The sequence below is a fragment of the Lissotriton vulgaris genome, chromosome 3_1, assembly GCF_964263255.1.
Source record: "Lissotriton vulgaris chromosome 3_1, aLisVul1.2, whole genome shotgun sequence".
NCBI classification, from domain to species: Eukaryota; Metazoa; Chordata; class Amphibia; order Caudata; family Salamandridae; genus Lissotriton; species Lissotriton vulgaris.
Window position 1 is genome coordinate 1851029274 of NC_141689.1, and position 26467 is coordinate 1851055740.

The 26467-nt window shown below is 44.3% G+C and overlaps 1 protein-coding gene across 1 annotated transcript in view; it reads right to left on the minus strand.

Moving 5' to 3' along the window:
* FBXW7 (F-box and WD repeat domain containing 7) overlaps positions 1 to 26467 on the minus strand; it is a 786853-nt gene that overhangs the window by 613287 nt on the left and 147099 nt on the right. The gene's annotated exons all lie outside the window — the stretch shown is intronic.

The following is a 26467-nucleotide window of genomic DNA, read 5'->3' on the forward strand; positions in this document are numbered from 1 at the left end:
ATAAATTGCATCATGGCCTTAAGTGACCCTGCAGCTTAATGGCCAGGTGGTCATGACCAGTAAAACTCTTCCCCTACCTCACAGACTGCCCCAAAGGTCATATTTTGGAGTACGATTTTAGGTTCGGCTTCTTAGAGCCTAAGGATTTTCCATAACTATTTCATTAGTTTATTACATTGGTTCAAATCAGCAAGAATCATATAGCTCCGTTTAGAGAAAAGTGCAGCCACTTTTGCACTCCAAGAACAGTAAACTTTGAGGAGATTACACTGGAGGTGGTATTTATAAAGCTGCATGCTGTCATCCAGACTGTCTTATCATAGTAAGGGTTGCATCACTGGGATGTCCAGAACCATAATGAATCTCACTGTACATGCACAAGAGCCAGGCATAGGTGAAAAAGATTAACTGTAATAGATGGCACATACAGAGCGTGTAAGAACAATCCGTTAGATGGAGACCAAGAGAGAGGGACAAGGAAGCCTGACTTTGTGAAAGCTGGGACACAATTGTGATCTTAGTCTCTGGACACGAGGCATAGCAGGGTTGACTGCATCACCACTTACAGTCACGCAAGGTGAACGAGAAATGAGCTGATATTATATCATAAGGAATACGCTTTTTTAGCAGATATAAAATAAAAAAATAAAAAACACACTGTAAAAGATGATAGACTACTTCTTCACCAACAACTTCGATTAACATTACTGGTTGACAATTCCAATTTTTCGTTTCTTATTTGGTTCCAAGTGTTTACTTTTATTCACCTTTTGACTAATTCCTCATATCTGTTTTGTGATTTTAGGTTTTAATTTCACCATGTGTCAGTATGGGATTCTTATGTGTGCTGTACAAAGCCAACAGCACAAGAGACATGAAAAAGAAGTTCCACAATTCCATTTCTTCATCAACATTTTCCTCCACACAAGAGTGGTGACAGTTCTGAATCAAGCGCTGCTTGGGCAACACAGACTAGATCAATTATTGATAGTGTGTGTCTCAAATCACATCTCATTGTAGGCACTACTCTAATAAGTCAAGTTGGAGAGGTTAACGGTGGCTCTTAATTCCAACTTTCTCAATTAGATCGGCAGATGGAGAGAGCAAACTAAAACCTTCAACAGTTCCTAAGACATCTAATGCCAACTGGTGAACAAGCCACACTTGTGACAGTTGCCGAATTTGCAGACAACAATGGACTCTATTTTTTCTATTTTCAGAGTCTAACCCTAAACCGACGGCTGCTAGGTAAGTCCTCAGCCTTTCATGAGGAAAGTAATGCAAGTATATGTGATTACGCTTTAGAGCCTGCCTGCCTCATTTAGTGTATACTTTGAAGAAAAGCCAATATGGTTAAGCTTCCCAGCCTTTTAACTGCTGCTGCACACAAAGGAGGCATCCAATGTGGGAAGAGCTATAAAAGGACAGAGCCTTCAAGAGGGAAGCCCCTTACACTGAAAGAAAACGATGCGTTGTGCAGATGAGTGAGCAGATTACACTTTGGGTGCTACCGAGTGGCATACAAATTTGGCTGATATTGCTAAAATATTTTCTACACAAATTACCTGTAATTTTTGGGCAAATTAGGCGTATTGTGACAAATACGATTTGGAGAAATATGTAAGTTAGGTATGCCGCCGAGCGCGGAAGTCGCATGAGAAACGCGTTCAAAATATTTCCCTTAACAGTTTCCTCGGCAACGCGGGAACGTGGTTTGTGCCACACGTAGTGGTGGCAAGCGCAGTGCTTTAAATGGGCCGGTACTGAGTACCCGGACTTCTTAAATGTATCACTCTGAGTACCGGCACTTCTCTACTGCCGTGGAGAGTACCGGTACTCATGACAGGGTGGGCTCATTGGCTGTGAGCGCTAATCAGCAGGAGTGGACCGAGTTCTGGCAGCGAGGGTGCCAAGTTCTGCAGCCCTCATCTGAGCCCCTGCTGAGCTATTCAACAGGGCCATTTTAATAATGTCCGGTGCTCACTGCAGGCTCGAGATTTATTTTACCTGCTAGTGTGCGTGTGTGATTTTGAAAGCGCAGCACTTCAGGTAGTTAAAAGTCACTGCAGGGTAACACTTTGAACATAGAAATGTTATCAGGGGCAATGGCGGCGGACTGTCTAACTTCCCGTACTTTCTCTCGATCAGAGGGTTAATGGCCAGAAAATTCGATTGAAGAGGCCCCTGGAGCGCTAATCTAACTGCTTTCTGTACTGAGGCACCTACCTTTCTAACGCCAAATGCCTCAATTACTCGGTCTGTGCATAGAATGCTTTCTGATATGCCCAATAAACTCAAAACTAGCGCCGCCAACCCTGCTTGATGTTACTGTTCCCCGGGTCACGTTAGTCCCACATCGACACACCGGATGGCTCTCTGAAGAAGAGACAGGCCAGCAGTTCCTCTCGATCGTTCTGACAGCTGTAAAGAGATTCATGTAAGTCAGATATTAATTTAATAATCTGCTGCTGACATTTAAAATGTGTGTTACAGAAATGATTAGGGGGCTTCGGTACGGCATAGGGCTTTGCAAATGGACACACTAGAGTTGCCTGTCTATGCTGAAAACGTTTTGTCTAAACTAGCAGTTTTGCTGATTTATTAGTAGTGCAAAGTGTTTAACATCCTTGCTTGACAGTGACATTACGAAGCAGCGCCCTTTATTTTCTCTGCACAGTTAGACTGTAGTAGGGAGGGTTGTGGGTGGGTGAGAGGATGGTTGACTGAGCAAGGGTGGATGTATAGATGGATGGATGAGTGAATGGATGGATGAGTGAATGGATGAATGGGTGAAAGAGGGTGGATGATTGGATAAAAGGGTGGATGATGGGTGGATAAGTGAAAGATTGGATGGATGAAAGAAAGGGAGGGAGGGTGGATGAAAGTGTGGATGATGGATGAGTGAAAGGAGGGATTGAGTGAAAGGGTGGATGGAATGAAAGGGTGGACGGTATAAAGAAGTGAAAGGGTTGATGGATAGATGCTCAAAAGGATTGATGGATGAGTGAAAGGGTGGATAAAGAGATGGATGAGTGAAAGGATGGATAGGTTTAAACATGGATAGATGGATAGGTTTGGATATGAAGGGTGGACAGACGGAATGGTGAAAAACTGAATGATTGATTGAAAACTGAATAGACAGAATGTAAAGGGTAAATGGTGGACTCTGCAGGTAAATGGTAGGATGAAAAAAATAATGGCTAGATCGATGGAGGAGACAAGAGATATCTTCTGGGGAGGGTCATGATGATTTGCTTCATTTGCTTGGTGTCATAGGAGCTTTGGTTCAAAGTGGGGGTATTTTCAGTTTCTTCCTACTCACATGCTCAAAAATATATAGTACTGTACCCAACACCAGCAATTAACAGTATGGCATTAGGAAGGTGCAACTATTGCTAAAAAAAAAGGCAATGTTAATATATTATCGCATTTCTCTTTTGTTTTGTGTAATGAGTTAACCTGCTTTGTTTATATAAACACATCTATCATGTGTTTTGCTGTGTGCTGCAACTATTATAGAAGTCGTTAAGTATCATCATGTCTTGCCCCTAGCCCCGACCACTCATTACACCGTTAGCTCATTTTAATGAGTACCTGCACTTATTTTTTCCCATTTAAAGCACTGGGCAAGGGCACAGTTCCACAGTGTCTAAGACATCTGCTCAAAACAGTCTTCATGGGCGAAAAATAAACACTTTTAGGCAAAATCAATTATTTGAACGTATGCCAGAGAACTTTCGCATAATACAAATGTTTCCAGGTCTACAGACCTGAACAGCACCGCAGGGTAAAAGTTTTGTTTTTAGTTTAGGATGAAGTTTCAAGTCTCACCACAAAGTGGCAGCAATTCCCGTAAGTGTGCGATGGCGGAGAGCATTATGTAAGACTACATCAAACTACAAGAAATGTAACTCTATCGTATATCGTGCAGTCGGGGTTAGCGACTGTAAAACGAGTTCCGCCCTAAATTCAGCTCTCACATCAATCTGAAGAAAACGTTTTTCCTTCGAAACTTAAACATCTGCACACCGGATAATTCAATGGGGCTTTCCATAAGAAACCCAAACAATGTTAAAACAAAAACAAAAAAATACAGTGGCAAAATTACATACTTTTCCTTTCCCAAACAATTTTTTTTACTAATCTACACCGGAAGGCAATCACAGGCAGAAATTGGAAAACTAACCCTGCTGTGGAGAAGTGCATCACATCTTACAGGACTACTTCACTTTAGTCAAAATCTACTGAAACTAAGTAGCAGTGAAGTCACAGCATACTGCCTGCTTTTGACATTTTAGGTCTCGCCTGAGCAAATGCGCTTGCGCATTTGTCCGGTGAGACCTATTAAGGGGCTCCAGGAAAGGCTGCAAGAGGGCTTTGGAATGCGGATAATGGCCAGTGCATGTGCACAGGGCGCGCGCTCACCATTTGCTCCCCCGCACCCCCCATCAGACTTGAAATGAAGCCGCTCGCACACCACCATTTGTCTGAGCATCAGCATCAGACTTCAAAGGAAGCCGCTCCCCTCGCAACCCCCCCAATCAGACTTCAAAGGAATGCGCTCCCGAACTTCCTGGCCTCACTATCGTGAGCCTTTATTTACTTGTTTTCATGATCTGTTCTTCATCCAGCTCTCTCTCCTTACCTCGGTTTCTTCCCCTCTCTCTCTCTTTCAACCTTGTTGTTTCATATTGTTTGCCCTGGCTCTTCTCTTCCATACAGGCTCACTTCTGTTGCTCGCTGCTTTTGCTCCGATGAATTTTTGTCTATCTCCAACCTCCTCCCTCGCTGATCTTGGATCTCGGGCCCCCTCCTCCTCTTTCCTCTCTTCTCTCTCCCTCGCCTCTCCCGCGCGTACTGTTCCTGTCTCCTATTCATTCATCTTCCTCATCCAATTTACCACCCTCTCTTCATCTCGCAGACATACTTCCATTCTTGACTAAGAAAATCATTGCAGTATTGATCTGTGCCTACTCGTCTCTCTTCATAACACATCCCATGCTTTGTTAATCAATGTTGTATACATAACAAAGGTTTTGTTTACAGGTCTATTAAGAGGATACTTCACTCGGGGACACTGCCACATCACTCAGGGACACCGCCACATCACTCAGGGACACCGCCACATCACTCAGGGACACCGCCACATCACTCTGGGGCACCACCACATCACTCAGGGGCACCACCACATCACTCAGGGGGCACCACCACATCACTCAGGGGCACCAACACATCACTCAGGGGCACCAACACATCACTCGGGGGCACCACCACATCACTCGGGGACCCCATCACATCACTCGGGGACCCCATCACATCACTCGGGGACACCACCACATCACTCGGGGACACCACCACATCACTCGGGGACACCACCACATCACTCGGGGACACCACCACATCACTCGGGGACAACACCACATCACTCGGGGACACCACCACATCACTCTTGGACACTACCACATCACTTTTGGACACCACCACATCACTCTTGGACACCACCACATCACTCTTGGACACCACCACATCACTCTTGGACACCACCACATCACTCTTGGACACCACCACATCACTCTTGGACACCACCACATCACTCAGGAACACCAACACATCACTCAGGAACACCACCACATCACTCTGGGATCCCACCACATCATTCTAATACACCAACACATCACTCAGCCCAACCACATCATCACTCAGCACCACAACAGCACTGTCCATTCTTGCTACTAACACGCATTGCCATAGCCAATAGGACTCGCATTAGGAAAGTGTAAGCTATTGGCTTTGTGAATAACGATGCTATTAATTTAGATATTTTCAAAGTCAACACATATTTAAAACATTTGTCATTTACAATACCAATAACTCACACTTTCCTAATGAGAGACCTATTGCATTGCAAATGCTTGTTATCTCTGTGAACTGACCCCCAGATAGTTGGGATGTGGATTGAAAATTTACTATATCCATTATTTAGTGAAGTAAATAGTAATCTGATCAAAAAACCTATACCTCTTGGACCATCAATGCCCTATTCTATTTTAAGCCTCAGATTATCTTTCATCTGCAGGTGAATTTTGGTTAGTCAAGTAAATTTAATATGTTTTGATTATTAGCGGAAATTGTTGGAGCCATCATACATTCATTGGTTTGAAGAAACCAAAACTCAAGGTGTAAATTTATCAAAAAAATAATATTTACTTGTTTTTTCTTTTGTTTACTTTTTCACAACAGGAATGTTGCACAATCAGGACAATGGATTTTTCAACAGACAATTTACAGATAGTTCTATACAAAGTGACAGTGAAAAAACATACATTACAAAAAAATTAATTTGTGTTTATCTGATTGGCTTGGGTAGTCCTACTATATTTACAAAGTATTGGGTCTTGTTAGTTTATACAACCTCTATACAATGGGATTCTGAGGTCGATGTGGGGAGGTCAGGGAGAACCTGTCAAAGACAGAGACTAAGCTGTCCAGCTTAGGTAGAGATCATTTTCAGGTCTATGCAGTTCCAAACAGGAAATGCCTTGGCCTCGGTGTAGGGGGTGCAGACACGATTCGACCTTCATGTGGGGACCGAGAGGATTTTCGGAAGGTATTCCTCAGGGCTGGGAAATTCTGTGTAGGACTTTCATGAGTGCCATCGTGTATCTTATACTGGTATCCTGGTTCAGGGCGTGTGGCACTTCTTAAGTTTCTTGATACTTCTTTACTGTCGTGGGTGAAAACCTCTTTGAGTCAGTAGTCATCAGATTTACGTTATTCCATTTGTCCGTCCGCCTCCGCATTGGTGCACCAGTAACACAGAGGCGGACGAATGGATATGCTGAAGACGTCGATTTTATGTGGTGCAACGTAAAATAACCTTAGATAGACTTTTACAAATCCTGAAAGATTTTGGAAATATTCTGGATTCTATTTCAACTGGGAGAAATCAATGATATACCCACAGACCACTTGGACCCTAGTTCAAATCCACTGATCTCCAGTAGAGGTGGCTGGTAACTCAAAAGGGATTTAAATATCTGTGAATTTACACAGTAAGATTCAGATTACTTTCTTAGCCACAACTTGTACTGTTTACAGATACAGATTCTGGGAAGATGTAAAATCCTGGTGAATATTACTGCTTTCATTATTACGCAGATTTGTGCTATTTAAAGTGGTGCCATGCCGAAGTTCTTATAGGCTCTTAAAAATATGCTAAACCTGGTTCTGGAGTGACTTTTCCTGAAATTAGAAAAGGGAAATAGACTACAGCTTATGGAATGGGAGACTACAACAAATAGCACTGTACAAGTTGGTTCGACTCACACATGATGAAGCCATTGCGCTCCCAGACGTCCGTGCATATTATTGAGACAAACAACTCGTAGTGATTAAGGGTTCCTCTGGGGAGGGACCCTTTCTCAGGACTGATAGACATGCATTTGGGGCTCAAGGCTATACACCGAAATATATATGGGAAGACAAATAAGATTACCAATGGGTACAGACTCAGTAGCGACAGCTTGGAGGGGAGCAACTAAGTATGTGGGATAGGAGGGAACTATGAACAGACAAAACCCCCTGTGGGCAAGTTATTTGTTGTGGGATCACAGTGAGCAGCCTTAAAAAAATCCAGAAATTGGATCTAATAGAAATAAGCAAATTGGGAGACTTGTGGGGCCAACCACAAGGGGAAACCTTTTAGGCACCTATGTCTAAATACAAAATGGAAGCCACAGAGGTTCTGGTATATGCAACTAAGCCATGCCATCACAGCACATACTAGGAAAAATAAACAACCAGCTCTCCACTGCAAGATCGAATCCTGGCCAAAGCCATTCCCAAGAAGGCAATAACCTCAAAACACAAGAAAATATTAAGCAATGCCTCAAACCTATTATATAAAGAACCAATGGATCAGTGGAAAGTAAATCAAGGTGCTCTGGAAGAGGAAGAATGGATGGAAGCAATACCGGATTCAGATTTGGAGGAATGAAAACAGAAGAATGTCTCAGAGCCTGTGGTCTAGAGAGCACATTCGAACACACAATAGGAATGTTCTGCTTGAACACCTTCGGGGAGGTCTTAAAGGAATACCCTGTAAGAATCACAGAGTTCACAGCAGAACGTGGCTCAAAACTCTTTGTTTAGAGAATAAGAAATGAAGAAGCCCCAATGACTATAGGAAACTGTTCTGTAATCTGCAACAGATGATAGCAGGAAGAAATATTACTAAGATTATGGAGGCAGGAACGCCACCATTGCTAGAAGATTGGAAAAGAGACCATCGGCGGTGTGGGGTGGGGAGGGTTGGGGGGCTTGGTGGTGGGTTCTGGTGGGCTTGCAATGGTGAAGTGGATGACAGTACACCTCCTTACAGCTTCTTTGGCTCTGCGCCCTCGTCTATAATACAGAGAAGGCGCAGAGGCAATGGGATTCCCTCATTTGCAGGGGGCAAAACCCACATGCAAATGAGGGAACACCCTTTGGAGACAGCGCTGGCCCTATATGTGCGCCAGCGCTCTCTGTATTTCAGACAGGGTGGCACAAGCATCTGCGGCAGTTTCTGCAATACCAAAGTACCCAGGGGGCATATAAAGGGGGTGCAAATGCCCGTTTTGCCCCTAGGGCACTTTCCATAATACAGCCCCTGTACTGATTAAATGCAATTTTTTCATTCGGAAGAGAAAGTGCTTGCACTTCTCAGCATCCCTGCATTATATTTAATGGAGAGTACCAGTGCTTTTCAGGAAGAAAAAGGTACTCAAAATAGTTAATACCTGCACTTCTATATTCTTATTTAAAGCATTGCCTTGAATGCATGAGAAAGTTTAAAAACATCATATCAAATCAAAATGTATCCATAGACAAAATCGTAATTCTTGAACGGTAAATTATGTGTTAGACACATTTGCAGACCTGGAAAAATTGACAAATCATAAGCAAGAGAAACCGAGACACCCCATCTCAAACTGGCATCAGAGTACGTATGCGTGTTTATGTTTACCAAAGATTATTTTGTTTCCTTTTAAAACAAAAAAAATGTCACGTTGTTATTGTTAAAAAATGAATTTACTGTCAAACAAATGCTAACCTAAACCACAATCATAAAAGCGGCCATCATTAAGATAACCTGAACGAAAACATACATTTTTCATGGCAAGTTTCACGAGTCCTTGGTCTATTGCTTCCATCTCAATACTCCTAGTGCTTAACTTTCAGGACAATGAAAACTACGAGACCAAAAAGCAATGGTAAACAGAGATGTGCATATCTCATCTGACATTAATGGAGTGGTGGTAAATGCACACCTGAGGTAGACTGCAGTTAAATAGTTCATTTCTGCGTGCGACCAGGGTATCGCTGTCTGATCAATCAACGTAATAGTTAGATAAGAATAACAAGCATTGGCATAGCCAATAGATCTCGCCTTTGGGACCTTATAAGTGTTTAGCCATGCAACAGTTGTTGTTGCACCAAGGATATTGTGCTGCATAACTAAATACTTATAAGGTCCCAAAAGCGAGACCTATTGGTTATGCCAATGCTTGTTTGCTTGGCCAAGACTTAGCCCTGGAAGGGACTGGCCCACTGAAAGCACTGCAAATATAGATAGGCTGATGCACAGGAAAGAGGACACATACACATGAACACAAAGGAGCACATCTAAAAACACACAAAGGGGCACACATACAGGCAAACACACAGGCAGACAAAAATTCACTAAATGAAATATGGGCAAATAGACAGGCACACGCCAACACCCTCTCACATGCACATAAACCCACACGAGCAAGGACAGAGCTTCCCATGAACGCACACACAAACGTGCATAAAACATGCATAGATACACAGATCATACAGAAAAGCACACATATATAGCGTGTGAAATAGGGAAAGATGGCGATGATGATCAAAACTCCCTTGGAGATCCTGAACACTGCACTTAGCATTCACAGGCTAGATAACCGCAGATAGTCACAAGCATGCAGCAAAGGAAACGCATACACATGCCCCCACACGAACACACAAAAGTGTTTTCCATGCACATGTTCCCACACATACATGAACGTATTTGGCCACATAGGCAAGAAAACACAGAAAGTCACGCAAGCACAGTAATCAGCTGCTGATGTGAAATCGGTTAAGAGCATCTATTCATTGGATAATGGGTACAGTCCGGCACAAATACCTGCCACGTGGGCCATTTAACACGATTTAAAAACACACTGGGGTTGGGAAGTAAAGCCGAACTTCAGGGTGGGGAAACTATCTCACAAAATGCTAGTGCAATGAGTAGTAGCAGCGTGTTATTTATTTTAGACTGCCGTCCGGCCAAACTGCGTAATAATAAACATAGTGACCGAGGTAAAAAAAAAAACATTAAAAGAAACAGAATTTAATGGTTATCAAATATACTTTCCGTATCTACATGATAATTTACCCAAAAGATTTACCTAGTCCAGTATGTGATGGCTCTAGATGTGGCCCCAGAAAAATTCTTATATACCGATACTCCTAAAAGGCTTTTTATGTACTGTAAATGCTAGGATTGCCAGTCCGATATGCTAGATTAATGGCCAGATTATTCAGTCTAGTTTTATCGTCTGTAAAGCAGTCACTGACAACCCTGCCAACAGAGGGCGCAGCAGCAATGTATGGACCTGTCGCAGCATACGTTGTCAAGTTGCGAGGTGCTGGTTGTAAAATAATCTCGGCTCTAGCACTGGTTAAAACTCCGACCAGGCGCTCGAGGCACATTTTCATTTTAAAAGTATGTATCAATTGTAATGCACATTTGAATTCCGCCAACAGTGATTCTACACAAATTAAATCTAAAGAACCCTCTTAAAGCTCACGCAAACATTCAGTAGAGAAAAAAAAAATCTTTTTGTAACTGAAGCAAATTGAGCAGAAAAATATGAGATCATTTGGCACGTACAAACACTCTGCCAGTTGACACAGAATGACGCAGAACCCCTATTGATAACCGAGGCCTAACATTCAGGTTTAGCACACTCCTGCTAAGTGAACAATCCATCAAGTTCATTCAATACACAAACATGGAATACGAAAGAATGCATCAAGGCTAATTATGCACTCACAATACCAAAGAAATAGAAAGCTTGACTGGAAATAACAAAGCGTTGCTTTTATAAATCTTTGCCATCAGTTGCGTTAGCACAACTGAAGACTATAACTCCGAAAATGCTTCTATTTCTTAAACGAAAACCCCAGACTGAAAAAGTGGTGCCTTCCTGTCCACCCTCTAACAACATGTAGCTCTTGACGCAGGAAGGTGCATAGAGTCCAGACCGAGGAGCTACGTCTGAGATGAAGCAGTAGGCAGAATACTTAGATTTGTGACTTAAAGGCACTGTATAAAGATTGATATATATATAAACAAAAATAATATTCAGCTTTGAAAGCTGTTCTTTGTACCATCTGCCATCTCAGTTTTCTACCACTGTCAGCTTAAGTCCGAGCTATTTGCAGTGAACTTGAAACATTATATTTACACAAAGCTTCACCAGCCATTCAGATCCTGGCCAATCTGTTACTAAGCAACGTTGTGTCTGTTACACAGCTCATCAAACCAAAGAATGCAGTGGTGAGGTCAGCTAAATGCACAGTAATTTACTCTTAATCGGATGACTGCCGCGAGCCGTGCTTTACATGAGCATGCTAAAACCCAGCAATGCTCATTCAACTTTCCAGCCTCTTGTGCCTAGAAGGAGTGGGAGATGGGGAGGGGAGGGGAGGGGAGGGGATTCACGCACGCACTGTAAGGCTTAATGAGCCATTACAGCAAGCCAGATGGCAGCTGTGCACGTTGTGCGTGCTTGTGCGCGTAATATCAAGCTGGTGGCCGGGAAAAGCATGTGGGTAGCACTTTTAAAACCAGCTACTAAATTTCTCGCCAGAGCAGCACATGCGCTGGCTCTAACGAGACCTAAAAAGCGCTATCCCGACGGGTAACGACCCCCGATTGTTCAGCCAAACTCCGGTAAGGAGGTTCATCAATGTTATTCAATCCATAAGCAGCGGTGATTATTAAAGTGATGCTTATTTAATACTATATCTTGAGATCAAATTCAAATTCCTTCAACAGGATAGGTGTTCAAAACCCGATAGTAGTTCAAACCCAATGTATTTCGGGCGAACCCTTTGTCAGTGGAAATTACATCCAGGCTCTGTCAAACATGTTTCCCGTGCTCAAACACAAGTGCGTTTTGGCTGTGCAATCGGGGGACGTTGCCCGTCAGGATAATGCGGTTTACTCTCATCTGACATTAGCCAAATTAGTGATGAAGACTGCGAACACTGAGACTCGGGCATACCCCATGGCCTCTTCTTTACTGGCTAATTAACTCTGATTTTATAAGAACTAGGATAGAGACAGCTGTCTGCCATACCTGTGCCACGCTCATCGTTCAAACGTAGAGCGATGCCCCTTGGAGGATAATATTCATAACGGGAACAATTAGGGTAAGCATAGTATATCACTGAAGTGGTTTAAATATTTGTCTGCAATGCATTCAATATTGGCTCAAGCATTTCTGACGGCCACACCCATGGCTTATTTTTTTTAAGTGGTAACTTGTACACTGTCAATCATCAAAATGTACTTAGAAAGAAAGGAACACTGTGCAAGGATGGGTGTGAAGCCTAAGCTTGGGTAGCACACCACTGAGTTACATTTGGGCTGCTGTCTAGTCCTGTGTAGCAACAAAGTTTTGTGATAAGTGTTTCAATTTCTGTCAGCAATGGCACAGATGGTCAGTGAGGGGCGCCCTCCCTCACAGCACCTTTTAGACATGGGCTGTAATATGCAGGCTCCAAGGGAGGGAGTGTAACTCCTCCTATTTGTATATGCCAGAGCATTCACTTGTATACAAGTAAACGTTATAATGTCACAAAGGTGGGCTTCAGTGAGATACTTCGCTACAGGCTCTCCTTCTTGCCTTCATGTAGACATGAAGGGAGGGGAGTGGCTTGCTATCATGGCCGTGTAGACGTGCTCCGAGAGAGCTCTGTGCGGCAGCCCGAAAATACATAATAAGCCTTCGAAATCCTGGCCCATATTGACAGGAAAACTGGTCTCCTGGGTACCATGAGACCCCCCCACAACCAATGCAGTGATCCTGATAGCCTGGATCCCTGAATCAGAGCCCAGACCCTAGGAGGTGCGGCTGGGCTACAATATTGAGCCCTGGAGCCGGTCAGACTCAGCCGGGATGGTGCACATACTCTGCGGCCGAACTGTGACGGAGTTGGAAGCAGACAGAGACCGACGCGTGCTGTGCGACACAGCGTCTAGCATGCAGCGCTGAAGGTGCCTGGTGCAGCGAGTGCAGCTGCCGTGGGCGGATGAGGCTCAGACCGTCCCTGTGGGGAAGCGACCCCCAGAAAGCCCTGAGGTACTACAGCAGTGCTTGTGGTAGGAGGCCCTCTCGCCCAATCATCAGAGCGGGACTGCAGGGAGCTGTGGAATTGGGCTGCCGGACGATACAGAGAAGGTCGTGGTCCAGTGAAGCCGGCTGAGGAACTGGAGCCGACACTAACCCGCACCAGGCCGAAGGCAGATGATTTGAAGCAACACAAGATTCAGGAGTATGAAGAGGTGATCTAAGGGCCACGGGCCAATGGGAAAATAAGGAGGAGTCCCCCTAGGGTCCTGACCCAGGAGGACACGGTGGGCCCGGACTGCAGTACCTGAGCGGTGGAGGGAATGATCCCCGATGAGAGAGGGGCCTATACCCCAGTGACCGAAAGGGAAATAAGAGGCTGCAGCTCGTGGAATAAAGAACACAACAGGGGTTTCCTACGTATGGGTGCCCCTGGGTGGGTCACTGGCACCGCCCGCTCGGGGAAACCCTGAAGAGGGGACTCCATTGTGGGACTGGGAGAACAGCACCGAGAGCAGCGCACTGTGGCGTAGAGCATCAGGGTGTTGAAGATCCTGGATACATGACACCCGGGGAGTTCCCTGCTCGAAGAGGGGCCCGCAAGATACCGATAGATGCCACGCGTTGGATACCATGATGAAGGAAAAAGACGAAGCCACAAACCAACAAAATATCGAATTATACACAGCCCATATTGCAGGGCCCAGATGCTAGAGAGGAGGACCCAGCGCTGGGGAAGCGGGCATCGGAGGGAGATGTCGGGGACCCACCCATGCCAACGATGTTATCCAAGCCATCCAGTCCACCAGGGACGACATGGTCCGGAAGATTGAATCTGTGGCCATAGACGTTAACTTACTGAGGTGTGATCTAAGGAAAATTTCCGAATGAGTGACTGTCACAGAGAAAGACACGGTTTTACTAAAGGGGGAAGTGAAAAATCTTAGTGCCACGGCGGTGGACTTGAAATGACAAGTGAAAAAGATAGATGACCGAGCCGAGGACTCTGAAGGGCGGTCAAGAAGAGGGGACCTGAGATTTGTTGGGTTCCCTGAGAAAGTGGAAGGCCATGCAGTGGATTTGTTCCTCGAGGACTGAATTGTGCGAGAAATGGCTCCCAAATATATTTCCGCATCGAACGACCGCATTGAGCATTGGTGCCCCCCACTAGACCTGGAGCACCTCCCCAAGCTATCATTGCAAAGCTATTCTACTTTAGGGACCGGGATCTTCTCCTCCAGCTCTCTCGCAGCAGAAGGGGATTTTTGTTTGAGGGGCGCTCCATATCGGTGTACCCAGACTACACCCAAAGGTTCCAGGAACAGAGGAAGACCTTTGTTGCAGTTAAGCGGAGGCTTAGAGACTTAAATCTGAAGTACAGCCTAATGTTCCCCGGCTAAACTTCGTGTGGAGAGTGAAGGTCGAGCTTTGTTCTTTTTCTCGTTGGAGGAGGCAAGTGACTGGTTAGACATCAGGGCTCCGTAGGGGAGACATTTGGTGCCTTCTAGAGCCTCCAGTGGTGCAGCATCAACAAAACCATCCCCGAGAGGCCGCAGACAACCAACGCAACTGGTACAACATCAACGGACAACGGGCTCTGGACGCATCACTGCCCTTCAGGGCGGTACTCTACAGGCTTCAGACTCCGAGATCGTACCGGACTCAATGGAACCGGCCCCGGACATAGAGGTTGAGGCCGGAGACCAAGGCAGAGGCCGAGAGTAAGTTCAGCAAGCAGCACAACGGGGAGTGGAACTGTACAGATATGTTTGATATGCATGTGGGCTATAGGGGGTCCCTGAGAGACTGACCAGCAGAATTGCCACTGGGGTTACTAGGAGACACGTTATTTAAGGACACCTGTGTGGCCTCTGTGGCCTTTTTTCTTTTATACTACCCTTTTGTAATAAGTGGGAATGTATGGATTGGGGGCCATGCAGGCGTTTACTTATACAATGGGCAGGGGAAGCCATTGGAGCAGCGACACCCCCCCCACCAGAGTCGGGCACGAGGGGAAGCTTGAGAGCGATCTCGCACTTCAGCGTAGCCAGGTCTCTTGCACAGTGCTTACTATACATTGCCATTTGTGTCTCAGACATGGCTGACCTGGGACTCGGCCCAGGGGCAGTGCCACCACTGTTGAATAGTTTTCAAAGAGGGGAGGGGGAGGTATGGGGCGGAGTGTACCGTTTCCAGTTTCTTACATGGATTAAGAGTTGCATACTGGAATTCATACTACTGCCCATGGGAGGGGGGGGGGGGGGAGTTGGCGTAATTTAACTCCAATATTTTTTTGGTTGCTGGGGATACTTTGGGGTTGCACAGGAGTAATTTTTGTCATGCTGTCCTTCATGTCATCAAGTCTCAGGGGGAGAAGGGACATTCTTGGTGTCACTCATTATCAAACCACCATGACAGTACAAACGTTGAAGGTTCTTGGCTGGCCTTGATAAATGCCGTAGAATACAAGCCTTCCTAAAACGGTATAGAATAGCAATTGCACGATTCCAAGAAACAAATATATGGGGGAACACCATATCAAGTTTAGGAAAAGATGCCAGGGACAGATTTATGCCACCTGAAAGTCTGGTTTTGCGTGGGGGTGCTGGTGTGGCTGGCTCTGGGGGTCCCATTCCAGCATCTTCACAATGTCCTGAATCCTGAGGGGCGATATATCATTTTGTTTGGGAGGTGGGAAGGCAGGGAAATATGTATTGTGAATGTCTATGCGCCTAATTTGGACTGCCCTGATTTTTTCCCAGCAATCCTGAAGGCAGCAACACCTTATATGGGAGCAGAGCTTCTCCTCTTCGGAGACTTTAATTGCATCTTTGATGCAAAATTGGATCAAGAATCCCCTAGCGAGAACACCAAGCCATGCATGCTGAGATCTCCTTAGGAGGGTGTGCATGAGGACCACACATGGGGTCCAACAACAGCTCACTTCTGATATAGACTCTTTGGAAAAACAACTGAAGGCCCTAGATAACACTCTTCATAGAACACCGGCCGATTTGGCTGAATGGACGCAGGTCTAAAGGGAGCCTCAGAAGCTTGGTCTCGATTAGAGAAGCACAGGTACACCACCTACAGACAGAGGTTACATATGGAGGGGAACAGATCAGGAGCGCTCTGAGCCAGATTCATTAGGATAGAGACAGAACACGCACCTATGTTGCAGCTTCGCAACGGTATACTGAACGTGGTGTAAACACAGGACGCGATTTTAAAATAATTTGCGACTCACTTGCTACAAACATGCTCAACAACCGCCCGGGCCAGGTCGCTCGAGCTGCAGGGTTTCCTTGAGGGCATAGCGCTTCCCACTTTAGGGGAAGATGAAGCATAGCCATTCGGGGTGCCAATTTCCAGAGAGGAAATCTTGACATCATCGATTAAGGCGTTGAAATCAGAGACGTGCCCCGGGAGAGATGCACTACCAGCGGAGTTTTATAAAAAATTCACTCCATAGTAGGTTGATCACCTAATGGAGGTGTTTAATGAAGCCTTGTCCGTGAGGCATTGCCTAATACTATGATGGGAGCATTGGTGTACAATTTGCAAAGACTCGCACACATATGGCATGCAACAAGCCTGCGGGAAGAGGGTTGGGCTCTATGTCTCCTAGATAGCCACAGGCCTATGATTCTGTTGAGTTGAATTAAAAATGGAAGGTACTTGGTGGAATGGGGTTAGGGGAAACATATATAAGTTGGTTGAAGCGGCTTCATACCGGACCGACGGCCAGGGTGCGCCTCTGTAATCAGGTGTTGGATAGTTTCAAGCTCCATAGGTGTTCTCGACAAGGTTGCCCCCTATCGCCACGTATGTTCGCCCTCGCAATGAAGTCCCTGGCGATTAACCTTAGAAGCAAGATGGAAAGATGGGGAATTCAGCTGCGAACCGTTACCCATGTGGTGTCAATGTGTGCTGATGACACTTTGTTGTATCTTCGTAATCCTGAAGAAGTAATACCAGTGCTCCTTAGGGAGCTGGCTGGATTTAGGGAAGTGTCGGGACTGTGCCTTAATCCGGGAAGCCTAAGGTGTTCCCCATGGGAAATCTGGCAGACAGGGAGGAGGAGGGGTTGCCCGTGCTGAGAATGCGTTGGGTTAGAGATGAGGCACGTTACCTAGGGATCAGGCTGCTACACACACAGGCAGCCTACCTGGAGCGGAACATAAGGAGGTGTGTGGAGGGCATCCACAAATCGATCGTGTTCTGGTGAGACTTACCATTATCTCTGATGGCCCAGGTTGCCTTGATAAAAATGGTGATCCTCCCGCGCGGTTTGTATGTTATGCAGAATTCCCTCTAACGCATACCACAGATGTATTTTCGGCGGCTAGACCGACTACTGGTAGAGTTACTATGCGGATCCAAAAGGAAAAGGGTGAAATAAGAAACATTGCAACGGACATGGGAAAAAGGGGGGGCTTGAGATCCCTTGACTGGGCCTCTATTAAAAGGAGACAGCTTTAGCACATGGTGCACTTGCTGGATGAACATGACAATTGGGAGAGGCGATTGTTGGAGGGCACTCTTCGGGGGACTCCTCTTCCGGACCTTCTCATGCTGGGATCGTGGGTGTCCGAACTGTTCCTGTACATTGTTCGGCAGGTGGCCGCATCCTGAGCAGCAGCGATTAGAACCGTGGTGAGACGGGGGCCTTACGCCCTGGATGATCCGCTGTAGGCAGTGACACCATTCAAACCTATAGGTTATACCATGTCCATCACTAAATGGACAGAGGGGGACTGTCGAGGGATTGGAGATTTGTACTCTAACCAGCAATATCTTACAAGGGAGGAAGAGGAATCCACGTTCGAGTTAGGCAGGGGACAGTACCTTCAGTACTCGAAAATCTTGGTGGTGGCTCCCGAGCTATGGCCGGTGTTTTAGCAAAAGCCGCTTACAATAGCCACCCTGCTAGCTATCTCGACCTTGGCAGGAGGACGTAGACTAGTTTCCCACAACTACAGAGCACTCAGAGAGGACATCACTGTTGACCCCCTCCCGATCAAGGCTAAATGGGACGCAGTAGTAGAGGATCCTCTACAGACTCGGAATGGAAAAGAGCGCATGAGGGGATCTAGTCAATTAGCTCCAATCTAAGGTTTAAGCTTACCAAATTAACATTGTCCACCAAACCTACCCGACTCCACGAGTGTTGCATAAAATATACCCAGACCAACATGCCCAGTGCTCCAAACGTGGTTATATAGATGCCCATTTCTTCCATATGACCTGCGGGGGAGGGTGTTAAGAGTTTAATGTGTCCGGATATGATAGTATGTATCCTAAATCAAGATTTAAGTTGTAAACATGCCCTAACGTTGAATGGAATGTACTGACAGCCCTGATGTAATCTCCTGGGATGTTGAACTACTGTTATGATTCTGAACACCTATAAATACAATAAAAATGATTTAATGGGGCATTAATGGTCCCGTATATCAGGTTCCCGGATTGAGATAGAGAAGATTGATATACGTTCCAATTCGACAGGTTGTACTTTCAAGGAAATACGGAGTGGACACTACAGGCTGGTTTGATTCCCTGGAGGTACCTTTAGTTGGAGTACCCTTAATATTTTCCAGTCCCTGTTGTACAGGGCATCTGTATGTGCAGTTGCACCCTGTAATCTTGCCCTTTGTCCTGAGGAAGCTCATAGAAGCGAGTGGCTGAAACGCGACCGCTACAGCATCGACATTTTTTCTATGAAGGTGTCCGTTTGAAACTTCAAATTGGTTGATATTTCAACATAAGCGCCTTTATAAATATTTTCTGAGGGTGATTCACCTCTGGCGCTATTTAGGACTACCTAGAAGTGTAGCACTTTGATTTAAGAGTGCACATGTTGTCATTGTTTAGTATTTTGTGTTTTTTGTAGGGCTGAATTGTTGTGTATTTGTCTTTGTAGAAATTGTATATGTGATGTATATATTGTATTATATGTAGAGATGACTACAATTTAAGGTATTTCCATTTGTTTGTATAATCTTTTGTTGATATTATACTGTTTGTGCTATACCTTATCTTGAGATACATGCATATGTGATTGTAATTTGGAATTGCATTTTTCTAAAAAATGTATTTTCATACATCAGGGTTTTTAGTTTATCCCTGTATGTAAATAAATAATTGAATTGATCCCTCTGTACTATTTTGTATTTTTCACATCTTCTTGATGTTTGTGCTCATGTATATGAGGGTAATTTGGGCCTAGCTATCTCGACCTTGGCAGGAGGACGTAGACTAGTTTCCCACAGCTACAGGGCGCTCAGAGAGGACATCACTGTTGACCCCTTCCCGATCCAGGCTAAATGGGACGCAGTAGTAGAGGATCCTCTAACAGATTGCGGCAAGGGGGAGGGGGGCGTTAAGAGTTTAATGTGTCCGGATATGATAGTATGTATCCTAAATCAAGATTTAAGTTGTAAACATGCTCTAACGTTGAATTGAATGTACTGACAACTCTGATGTAATCTCCTGGGATGTTGAACTACTGTTATGATTCTGGACACCTATAAATACAATAAAAAATGATTTAAAAAAAATGTAGACATGAAGGGAGCACCTCAGCTGTATTGTCCTGCATGCCCTGTCATGTATAGTAACATTATTACAGCGTGCGGTAGTAGCAGTGAAGCATCAACTATACTAAGATGCAGAAACGAATTCGTCATAAAGGAACAGAGGTACATTATTCTCTTTCCTTGGAGCATCTGTACCTCTTCCTACACGGTGGACGCACATGCTTTCCTGGCTTGGCAGCCTCACTTTTGTAGGCTGGCGGCACAAAAAGGCCCATCTATGCTCCTTGGGTAGTTTTCCCCCTCCATGAAAAAGTTTTGATTGTGCCTTCACAGAAGGTCAGCGGCTACAGCTTATCTACCCGCACACAATGGTGAATTGAAACAGGAACTCAGCGCTGTTTGGGCCTACAAAGCTACCAGTATGTCTAAGCCAATAACGTGATTTCTTCATTAAAGCCACTTATAAAGCAACCTTTTGTTAGCCACTGCAGCATCGTAAACCTCAAACAGCGCCACAAAGTTTTAACGTCTGAGTCAGCCACAAAACACAGCTCTCCTTCACTCGATCTCATACCTGCACTACGTAATGAACTCTAAGACAGAAAGAACAGTACTAGCCCATCGCAAACCTTAAAATCACAATTCAGCAACTGTACCCGTGCAAATCAAAAAGGGCTGATGAGAGAAAGCAACCGCAAGAAGATTCTAGACTTTTGCACTTGGCGTCTGACTCACAAGGCTATCATAAAACTTTATTCAATCCGTAATCTTGTATTAGAACCTGGGGTGGAAACTGAGAACGCATTTTGTAAACATGGCTAGAATAAAGCGAGAAAAATGGCACGGACTTAAAAAATGCTCCAAACAAACAAAACGTAAAGGAAAACTAATCATGGAGAATAAATAATTTCACTTTTTACACATGATTTTCAATGCACCACCTAACATCAAAATTTCCACTTCATGTAACACATAATTTCTGAACCATTATAATATTTGGCCGTGGGAAGATAATGGGAGGAACAGACAATGCAGAGTAAGAGGAAGCGGATACACATCTTTTGATTACAGGTTCAACCATTGTTCAGTAAATATAAAAATGTTCTTCAATTTAATCCTGGTATAAACCAGGCTGCAACACCACGTTCATAGAGGATTTTTTTTAAGCTGGCCACGTTGCTCGAGAACCATGACTGGGAGACTTTAATACATGTTGTTAATGTACATGGCAATAAAATCAGTAAAATAGCTGTGGATAGAACACCGAGCCTCGATTTCTAGTGCTAAATTTATCAAGAAACTCAACTCATTCAGAAAGCACATATGACTCAATCAGAACTCCCAAATAATAAAAATAGCCAATTTGGAAGGGGAGCTACAAACGTCAACAGACCATTCCTTAATCAAACACAAAATAACCAATGGATCAGCGCAGCAGCATCTTTTCACAACAGACAGACAATAACCCCTCAGGTCCCAAAAAGGGAAACTAGCACAGATGGCTTAAGATCCCCTCATTCGAAGATGCAACTGAATAATCTTCACTCTACCTTAAGTGCAGCTCACTATATTTTTTATAACCAATCAAGTGAGTTAACAAAACAGTAAACATGCCATCTCAGAGAAATAAAGTAATGATAAGAACTTTATGCACATGGAAAGGTACCACAGGTTAGTGAGAAAAAAAAAAGCCCACTATGCCGCACAATTGACTTGGCGAAGCACCAAATCAAATTCACATAAACAGGCTATTTAAAATCGATTATAGATATATTCATAATAGGGGTCTCCTCAAGAGAATCCCATGGACTATTTGTCTAAACGGATAACCACTTGTCTTCTCAAGACAAAAATTGGCTCCATATTCAATGCCAAAAGATCTCAAAAGCCTACTTCTCTCCACATCTGGCTATCCACAGTCGCGCAGATGAGCCTGTCCAAATTCCTACCACTAGGAAGCTTTGTCCTCACCGATTCAAAACAGCTGGGCAAAACGAAAAACCTTGGACCCACAATGACCACCCTTAGATCAATTAACCCATGTAAAGTCTGTAAGCAAGATCTAAGTGTGTGTTAAGGCTACTAGTTAAGAAATAAAATTCTTCTTGAAGGAGAAACCTTTTCTATCCCTTTATTTTTTAGAAAGAAAATGACTGCTAGTAATAAATTAAACAAGCATTGGCAAAGCCAATAGGTCTCAGCACTTCCAGAGCTATATTCCTCGTCAATGTGAATGTCTTTTAGCCATGTTGTCTAGCAGCACACCTGCTGTTCAGCACAGCTGAAAGTCACTGAAATCCCAGAATCACATGATGTTGAGCAGACGCAGAGTCTCTTGGCTCCCCCACCCCTGTTGAGTTTATTGTCCTGCCCCTCCTGATGTAAAACATAGCGCTTTTTCAGTGACTTTCAGCCATATTGAACAGCAGATGTGCTACAATAAAACATGGCTAAAAGACATTCACATAGCTCGGGATTGCCAAGATCGATTTACTTTGCCACTGGCTGCTCGATGTTGACAGGGTCTTGCTGAACAAATGTGGAAATGATAGTAAGAAACTGTTTAGGAGATATGAAATGAAGCGAGGATGTAGTGTAACAGCCACAGCTGCTGACAGGGGAACTGAGGAACCAGGTTCGAATCTCAGCGGTCGGCTGAACTCTTTGTTATTCTGGGTAAATCACTTACGTTTCCCCCTGCGTACGATAATGAATATGTAATTCTGTAATGTAACCAGTGAGCACTTAAAGGGCACAAATACCATTGTCTGGTGTTAGCACTATGGCACGATAAAGGATGGAACAAACGCTCCAATATCATTAGATCATGCAAAAAAAAAAAAGGAAAAGCAGCAGCAACAAGGGAGGTAGTGGGGGGACAGGGCAAGCAGATAAGCAGGAGGAGATGGGAGATAGGCAAGCGAGGGCGGGAGGAAGCAAAAATGAAGTGGGAAAATACTTTAATTGTAGCAGGTTCAGCGACAAAAATGAATGTTGCATTGTGGAATGTACCTGGAGAGCACTTAAAGCGCCCCAATACCATCATCCAATGTTTGTGTTATGGCAAGTTGGAGCGAGCGCTCCAATACCATCGGATCGCACAAAAAAAAGAAAACAAAAGCAGCAGCGACAAAAGAGGTAGTGGGGGGGCTAGTCGAGCATGGAAGAAGGGGATGAGGAGATGAGCAAGCAACAACAGAGAGGGAGCAACTATGAAGGGGTAAAAAAATATCTTAATTGAAGAAGGATCAATGATAAAAATGAATGTGTGCTTGTGGAATGTAACTGGTGAGCACGAAACATGCTCCAATACCATTGGCTTGTGTTCGCAATATGGTAAGATGGAAGACAGAGCGAGCACTCCAATACCACTGGATTGTGCAAAAAAAAAAACGAAACAAGTGCTGTATGTATTTCAACAACGTTTTAAGAAATGCATTTGTTTATGTACACACTCATGCATTTTAGTGGTATGTGTGTATGTGTACAAGAGAAATGGCCTGAAAACACAAGTACTCCCAAAGAGTGCTTGGAAACAAAGAAAAAATATCTGTGCAAACCGGGGGCAGTATAAGGAGATACATTAATGAAAATGTATTAAGCACAACGATTACCTGGGGAAGGCTTGGTGGTAAGCGAGACAAGAGGCAGTGAAAATTATTATTTCTGGACAAACAGCCAGGTTTTCAACGATTTCTGGAAGACTGAAAGAGAAACAGCTGTTTTTAGTTCAGGAGGAAGCCAGTTCAAGTGAAGTCCTGTGGACCTAAAAAACCTTCTAGTGCTCAAAGAAGAGCGTCTAAAAGATGGCACCACCAAATATCTAGAGGTCCTAAAATGAAAAGTCCTGCCAGGCATAAACCACCTCAAATTCTTCTTAAAGTATGAAGGGCCCTGCCCACAAAGGGTCTTATAAGTCGTGCACATAGCCTTAAAAATAACAAGTTGCTTCACCGGCAACCTATGTAATTTGATAATGGCCTCTTTCACTGATAAACATTTCGGGATTTTAAAGAGAATTCATCTCCAGAGTGGACATCATTCTTTGAAAGAGAGAAAGCAATTTGGGTATCATCAGCATATGATCCTAATGATAACCCAAATGGTTTGATAAGCGTGACCAAAGGAGTCGCATACAAATTGAACAACGAAGGGCTCAACAATGAGCCCTGCGAAACTCCACAAGGCAGAGAATAGGGCTCCTAAGTAAAAGCACCCAGAGAGACTGCTTGTCGCCGATTACAGAGGAAAGACTGCAGAAGGGCAAGTGCTGGTCCATTTATCCCAAAACAGCGCATACGGTCAACAAAGAGCCCCTGGTTGGCCGAATCAAAGGCTGCTGACAAGTCTAACAGTTCAGCCTTAAGCAGCACTTCCTCCTCCATCCAGTGTCACTTCAATTTCCTCGGTTGCTGCAATTAATGTGGATTCCGTACTATGGCCCTGTCTAAAGATAAACTCAGTGTAGTCAAGGAGATGATTCTCATCTATAAATGAAGCGAGTTGCATGTTCATCATCTTCTCCACCAGCGTAGCTGGGTAGGTAAGCCGAGATATTGGGCAGTAGTTGTTAAAGTCCATCAGATTGTTGTTTTTTTTTTTTTTAAATAGTGGGAGCACCATAGCCGATTTCCACAAAAAGAGAAAGATCCCAGTTTTAAACATAGTAGAATAGATTTTTGACAGGTATAGAGCTACTCCCTCCGATGCTAAGTGCACTTTTTTAGGAGGACAGGGATCCTGGAGCGATCCAGATTGGATATTCAGAATGGTATTAACTAAATGCTTGACCGAGGGAGCCTCAAATTGCCTAAAACGTGCATTTCCACAAGCCACCTCTTTATACTTATTATTATTAGAGCAACCAGAACAATCAGTGATTACGTTTTTAAAGATAGTCACTAATTTCTCCTGGGAAAAAATGGCTAAGGAGTCACAGAATAGCGCCCCAGGTCGCGTTTTCACTTAAATGGCGGCCGCGCCCCTTTCTTTAGACACAGCTCGCTGTAACCTGAATACGGCAAGCAGCGCCTAGAGAAAGGGGTACGGCCACCATTCAAGTGAAAGCACCATATTGGGTGCTTTTACATAAAAACAAAAAACAAAGCTTCGTAGCGTGGCCGCTAAAGTTAAAGCAGACTGCGCTGACAAATAAAATAAAGACAGAAAGAAGCACGGCTTCTATAGTTAAAAAGGCCACACTGACAAATGAAATAAATAAAGAAGCACTGACGCTATAGTTAAAAGCAGACAACGCTGGCAAATTGAATAAATAAAGTAGCGGGTCCTGCTATAGGTAAAGCGATGACCATCACTAAGAAAAATATCAAAGTGGGCGGCGTGCTTTGTAGGAAAGCAAGTCATGGGTGGAATAGGGGAAAATCATTGAAGAAAATAGTACCCACAGGCTAAATAAAGTAGACCATGCAACAACACAAATAAAAAATACAGTCCTTATGGGAGGTTAAAGACGCGGACAAGGCGATACCAAAGAGGAACTACTAAGCCTATTCATGAATCAAAAGCTACGATTTAGAAAGGACAGTAAAAGGAGCCAATTCAAAAGATGAGTTGGAAATGTGCGAAGCTTCAAGGCTCGACCTAAAAAGGATCCGTCCTGTCCACACTTCCTTTGACAAGTTGACTCAGTCATTCTACCCATCTGGACCATGGCATAACAAGATATATAGGATCTGTGGAGTATTTTAAGCAGTACTAATCGAAATGGTGCTCTGATCGGCACTTCTTTGGGGGAGGCTAAGGTCTCAGGTCTGTCTTCTTCAGTCAGGTTATCCAGGTCTGCTTCCCAGAGGTGGCGCAAGGGAAGGAGCGCATTAGGAGGGTTATTACTTAACTTTTTATAAGTAAGGGAGATCGCTCCTCTGCTCATATGATTGTCTAATAATCTTTCCTCCAATGGTGATGCATCCGAAAGGACCTAATCTCGGGGTATTGTTGCCATCAAGGCATGGCACAGGTGTGCAGGGTGCGGAAGGTCTTTGTCGCTGCTAGTTCATATTCTGTTTGTAATTCAGTGAATAGAGTCACCCCACCCTTGGACCAAAGATCTCCTACTTTAGAGAAATGAATAAGATCACATTTGTCAAAGGCTGGTCTTTCCCTCTGCATGGCTAACTGTTCTGAATCCCATATTGGTGTGGCATGGGTAATCCTGCCTTCCCAACCCAATGTCTTGAGTGCTACGTCCCCAATCTGAACCGTAAGTACAGTTGGTCCAGTTAAGGGCGAATGTTTAGAGCGAGCGTATAATGCGTGTAAATACCCTCCTGGTTGTAAGATGTGTTGGTTCATACGATACGCTGGATTGTCTGGTGGTTGATGAACCCATTGATTGATTACGGACAATTGTGCAGCCAAACGTTTTTGGGAATGTCTAGTAGGGCTATTCCCCCATCATTCCAGGCTCTTGTTAATTTAGTCAGAGCGATACGAGTGCCCCGTCCCATAGCATGGTCCTAACCTCATCCTCTACGGTCTTAAAATATGATGCAGGAACTG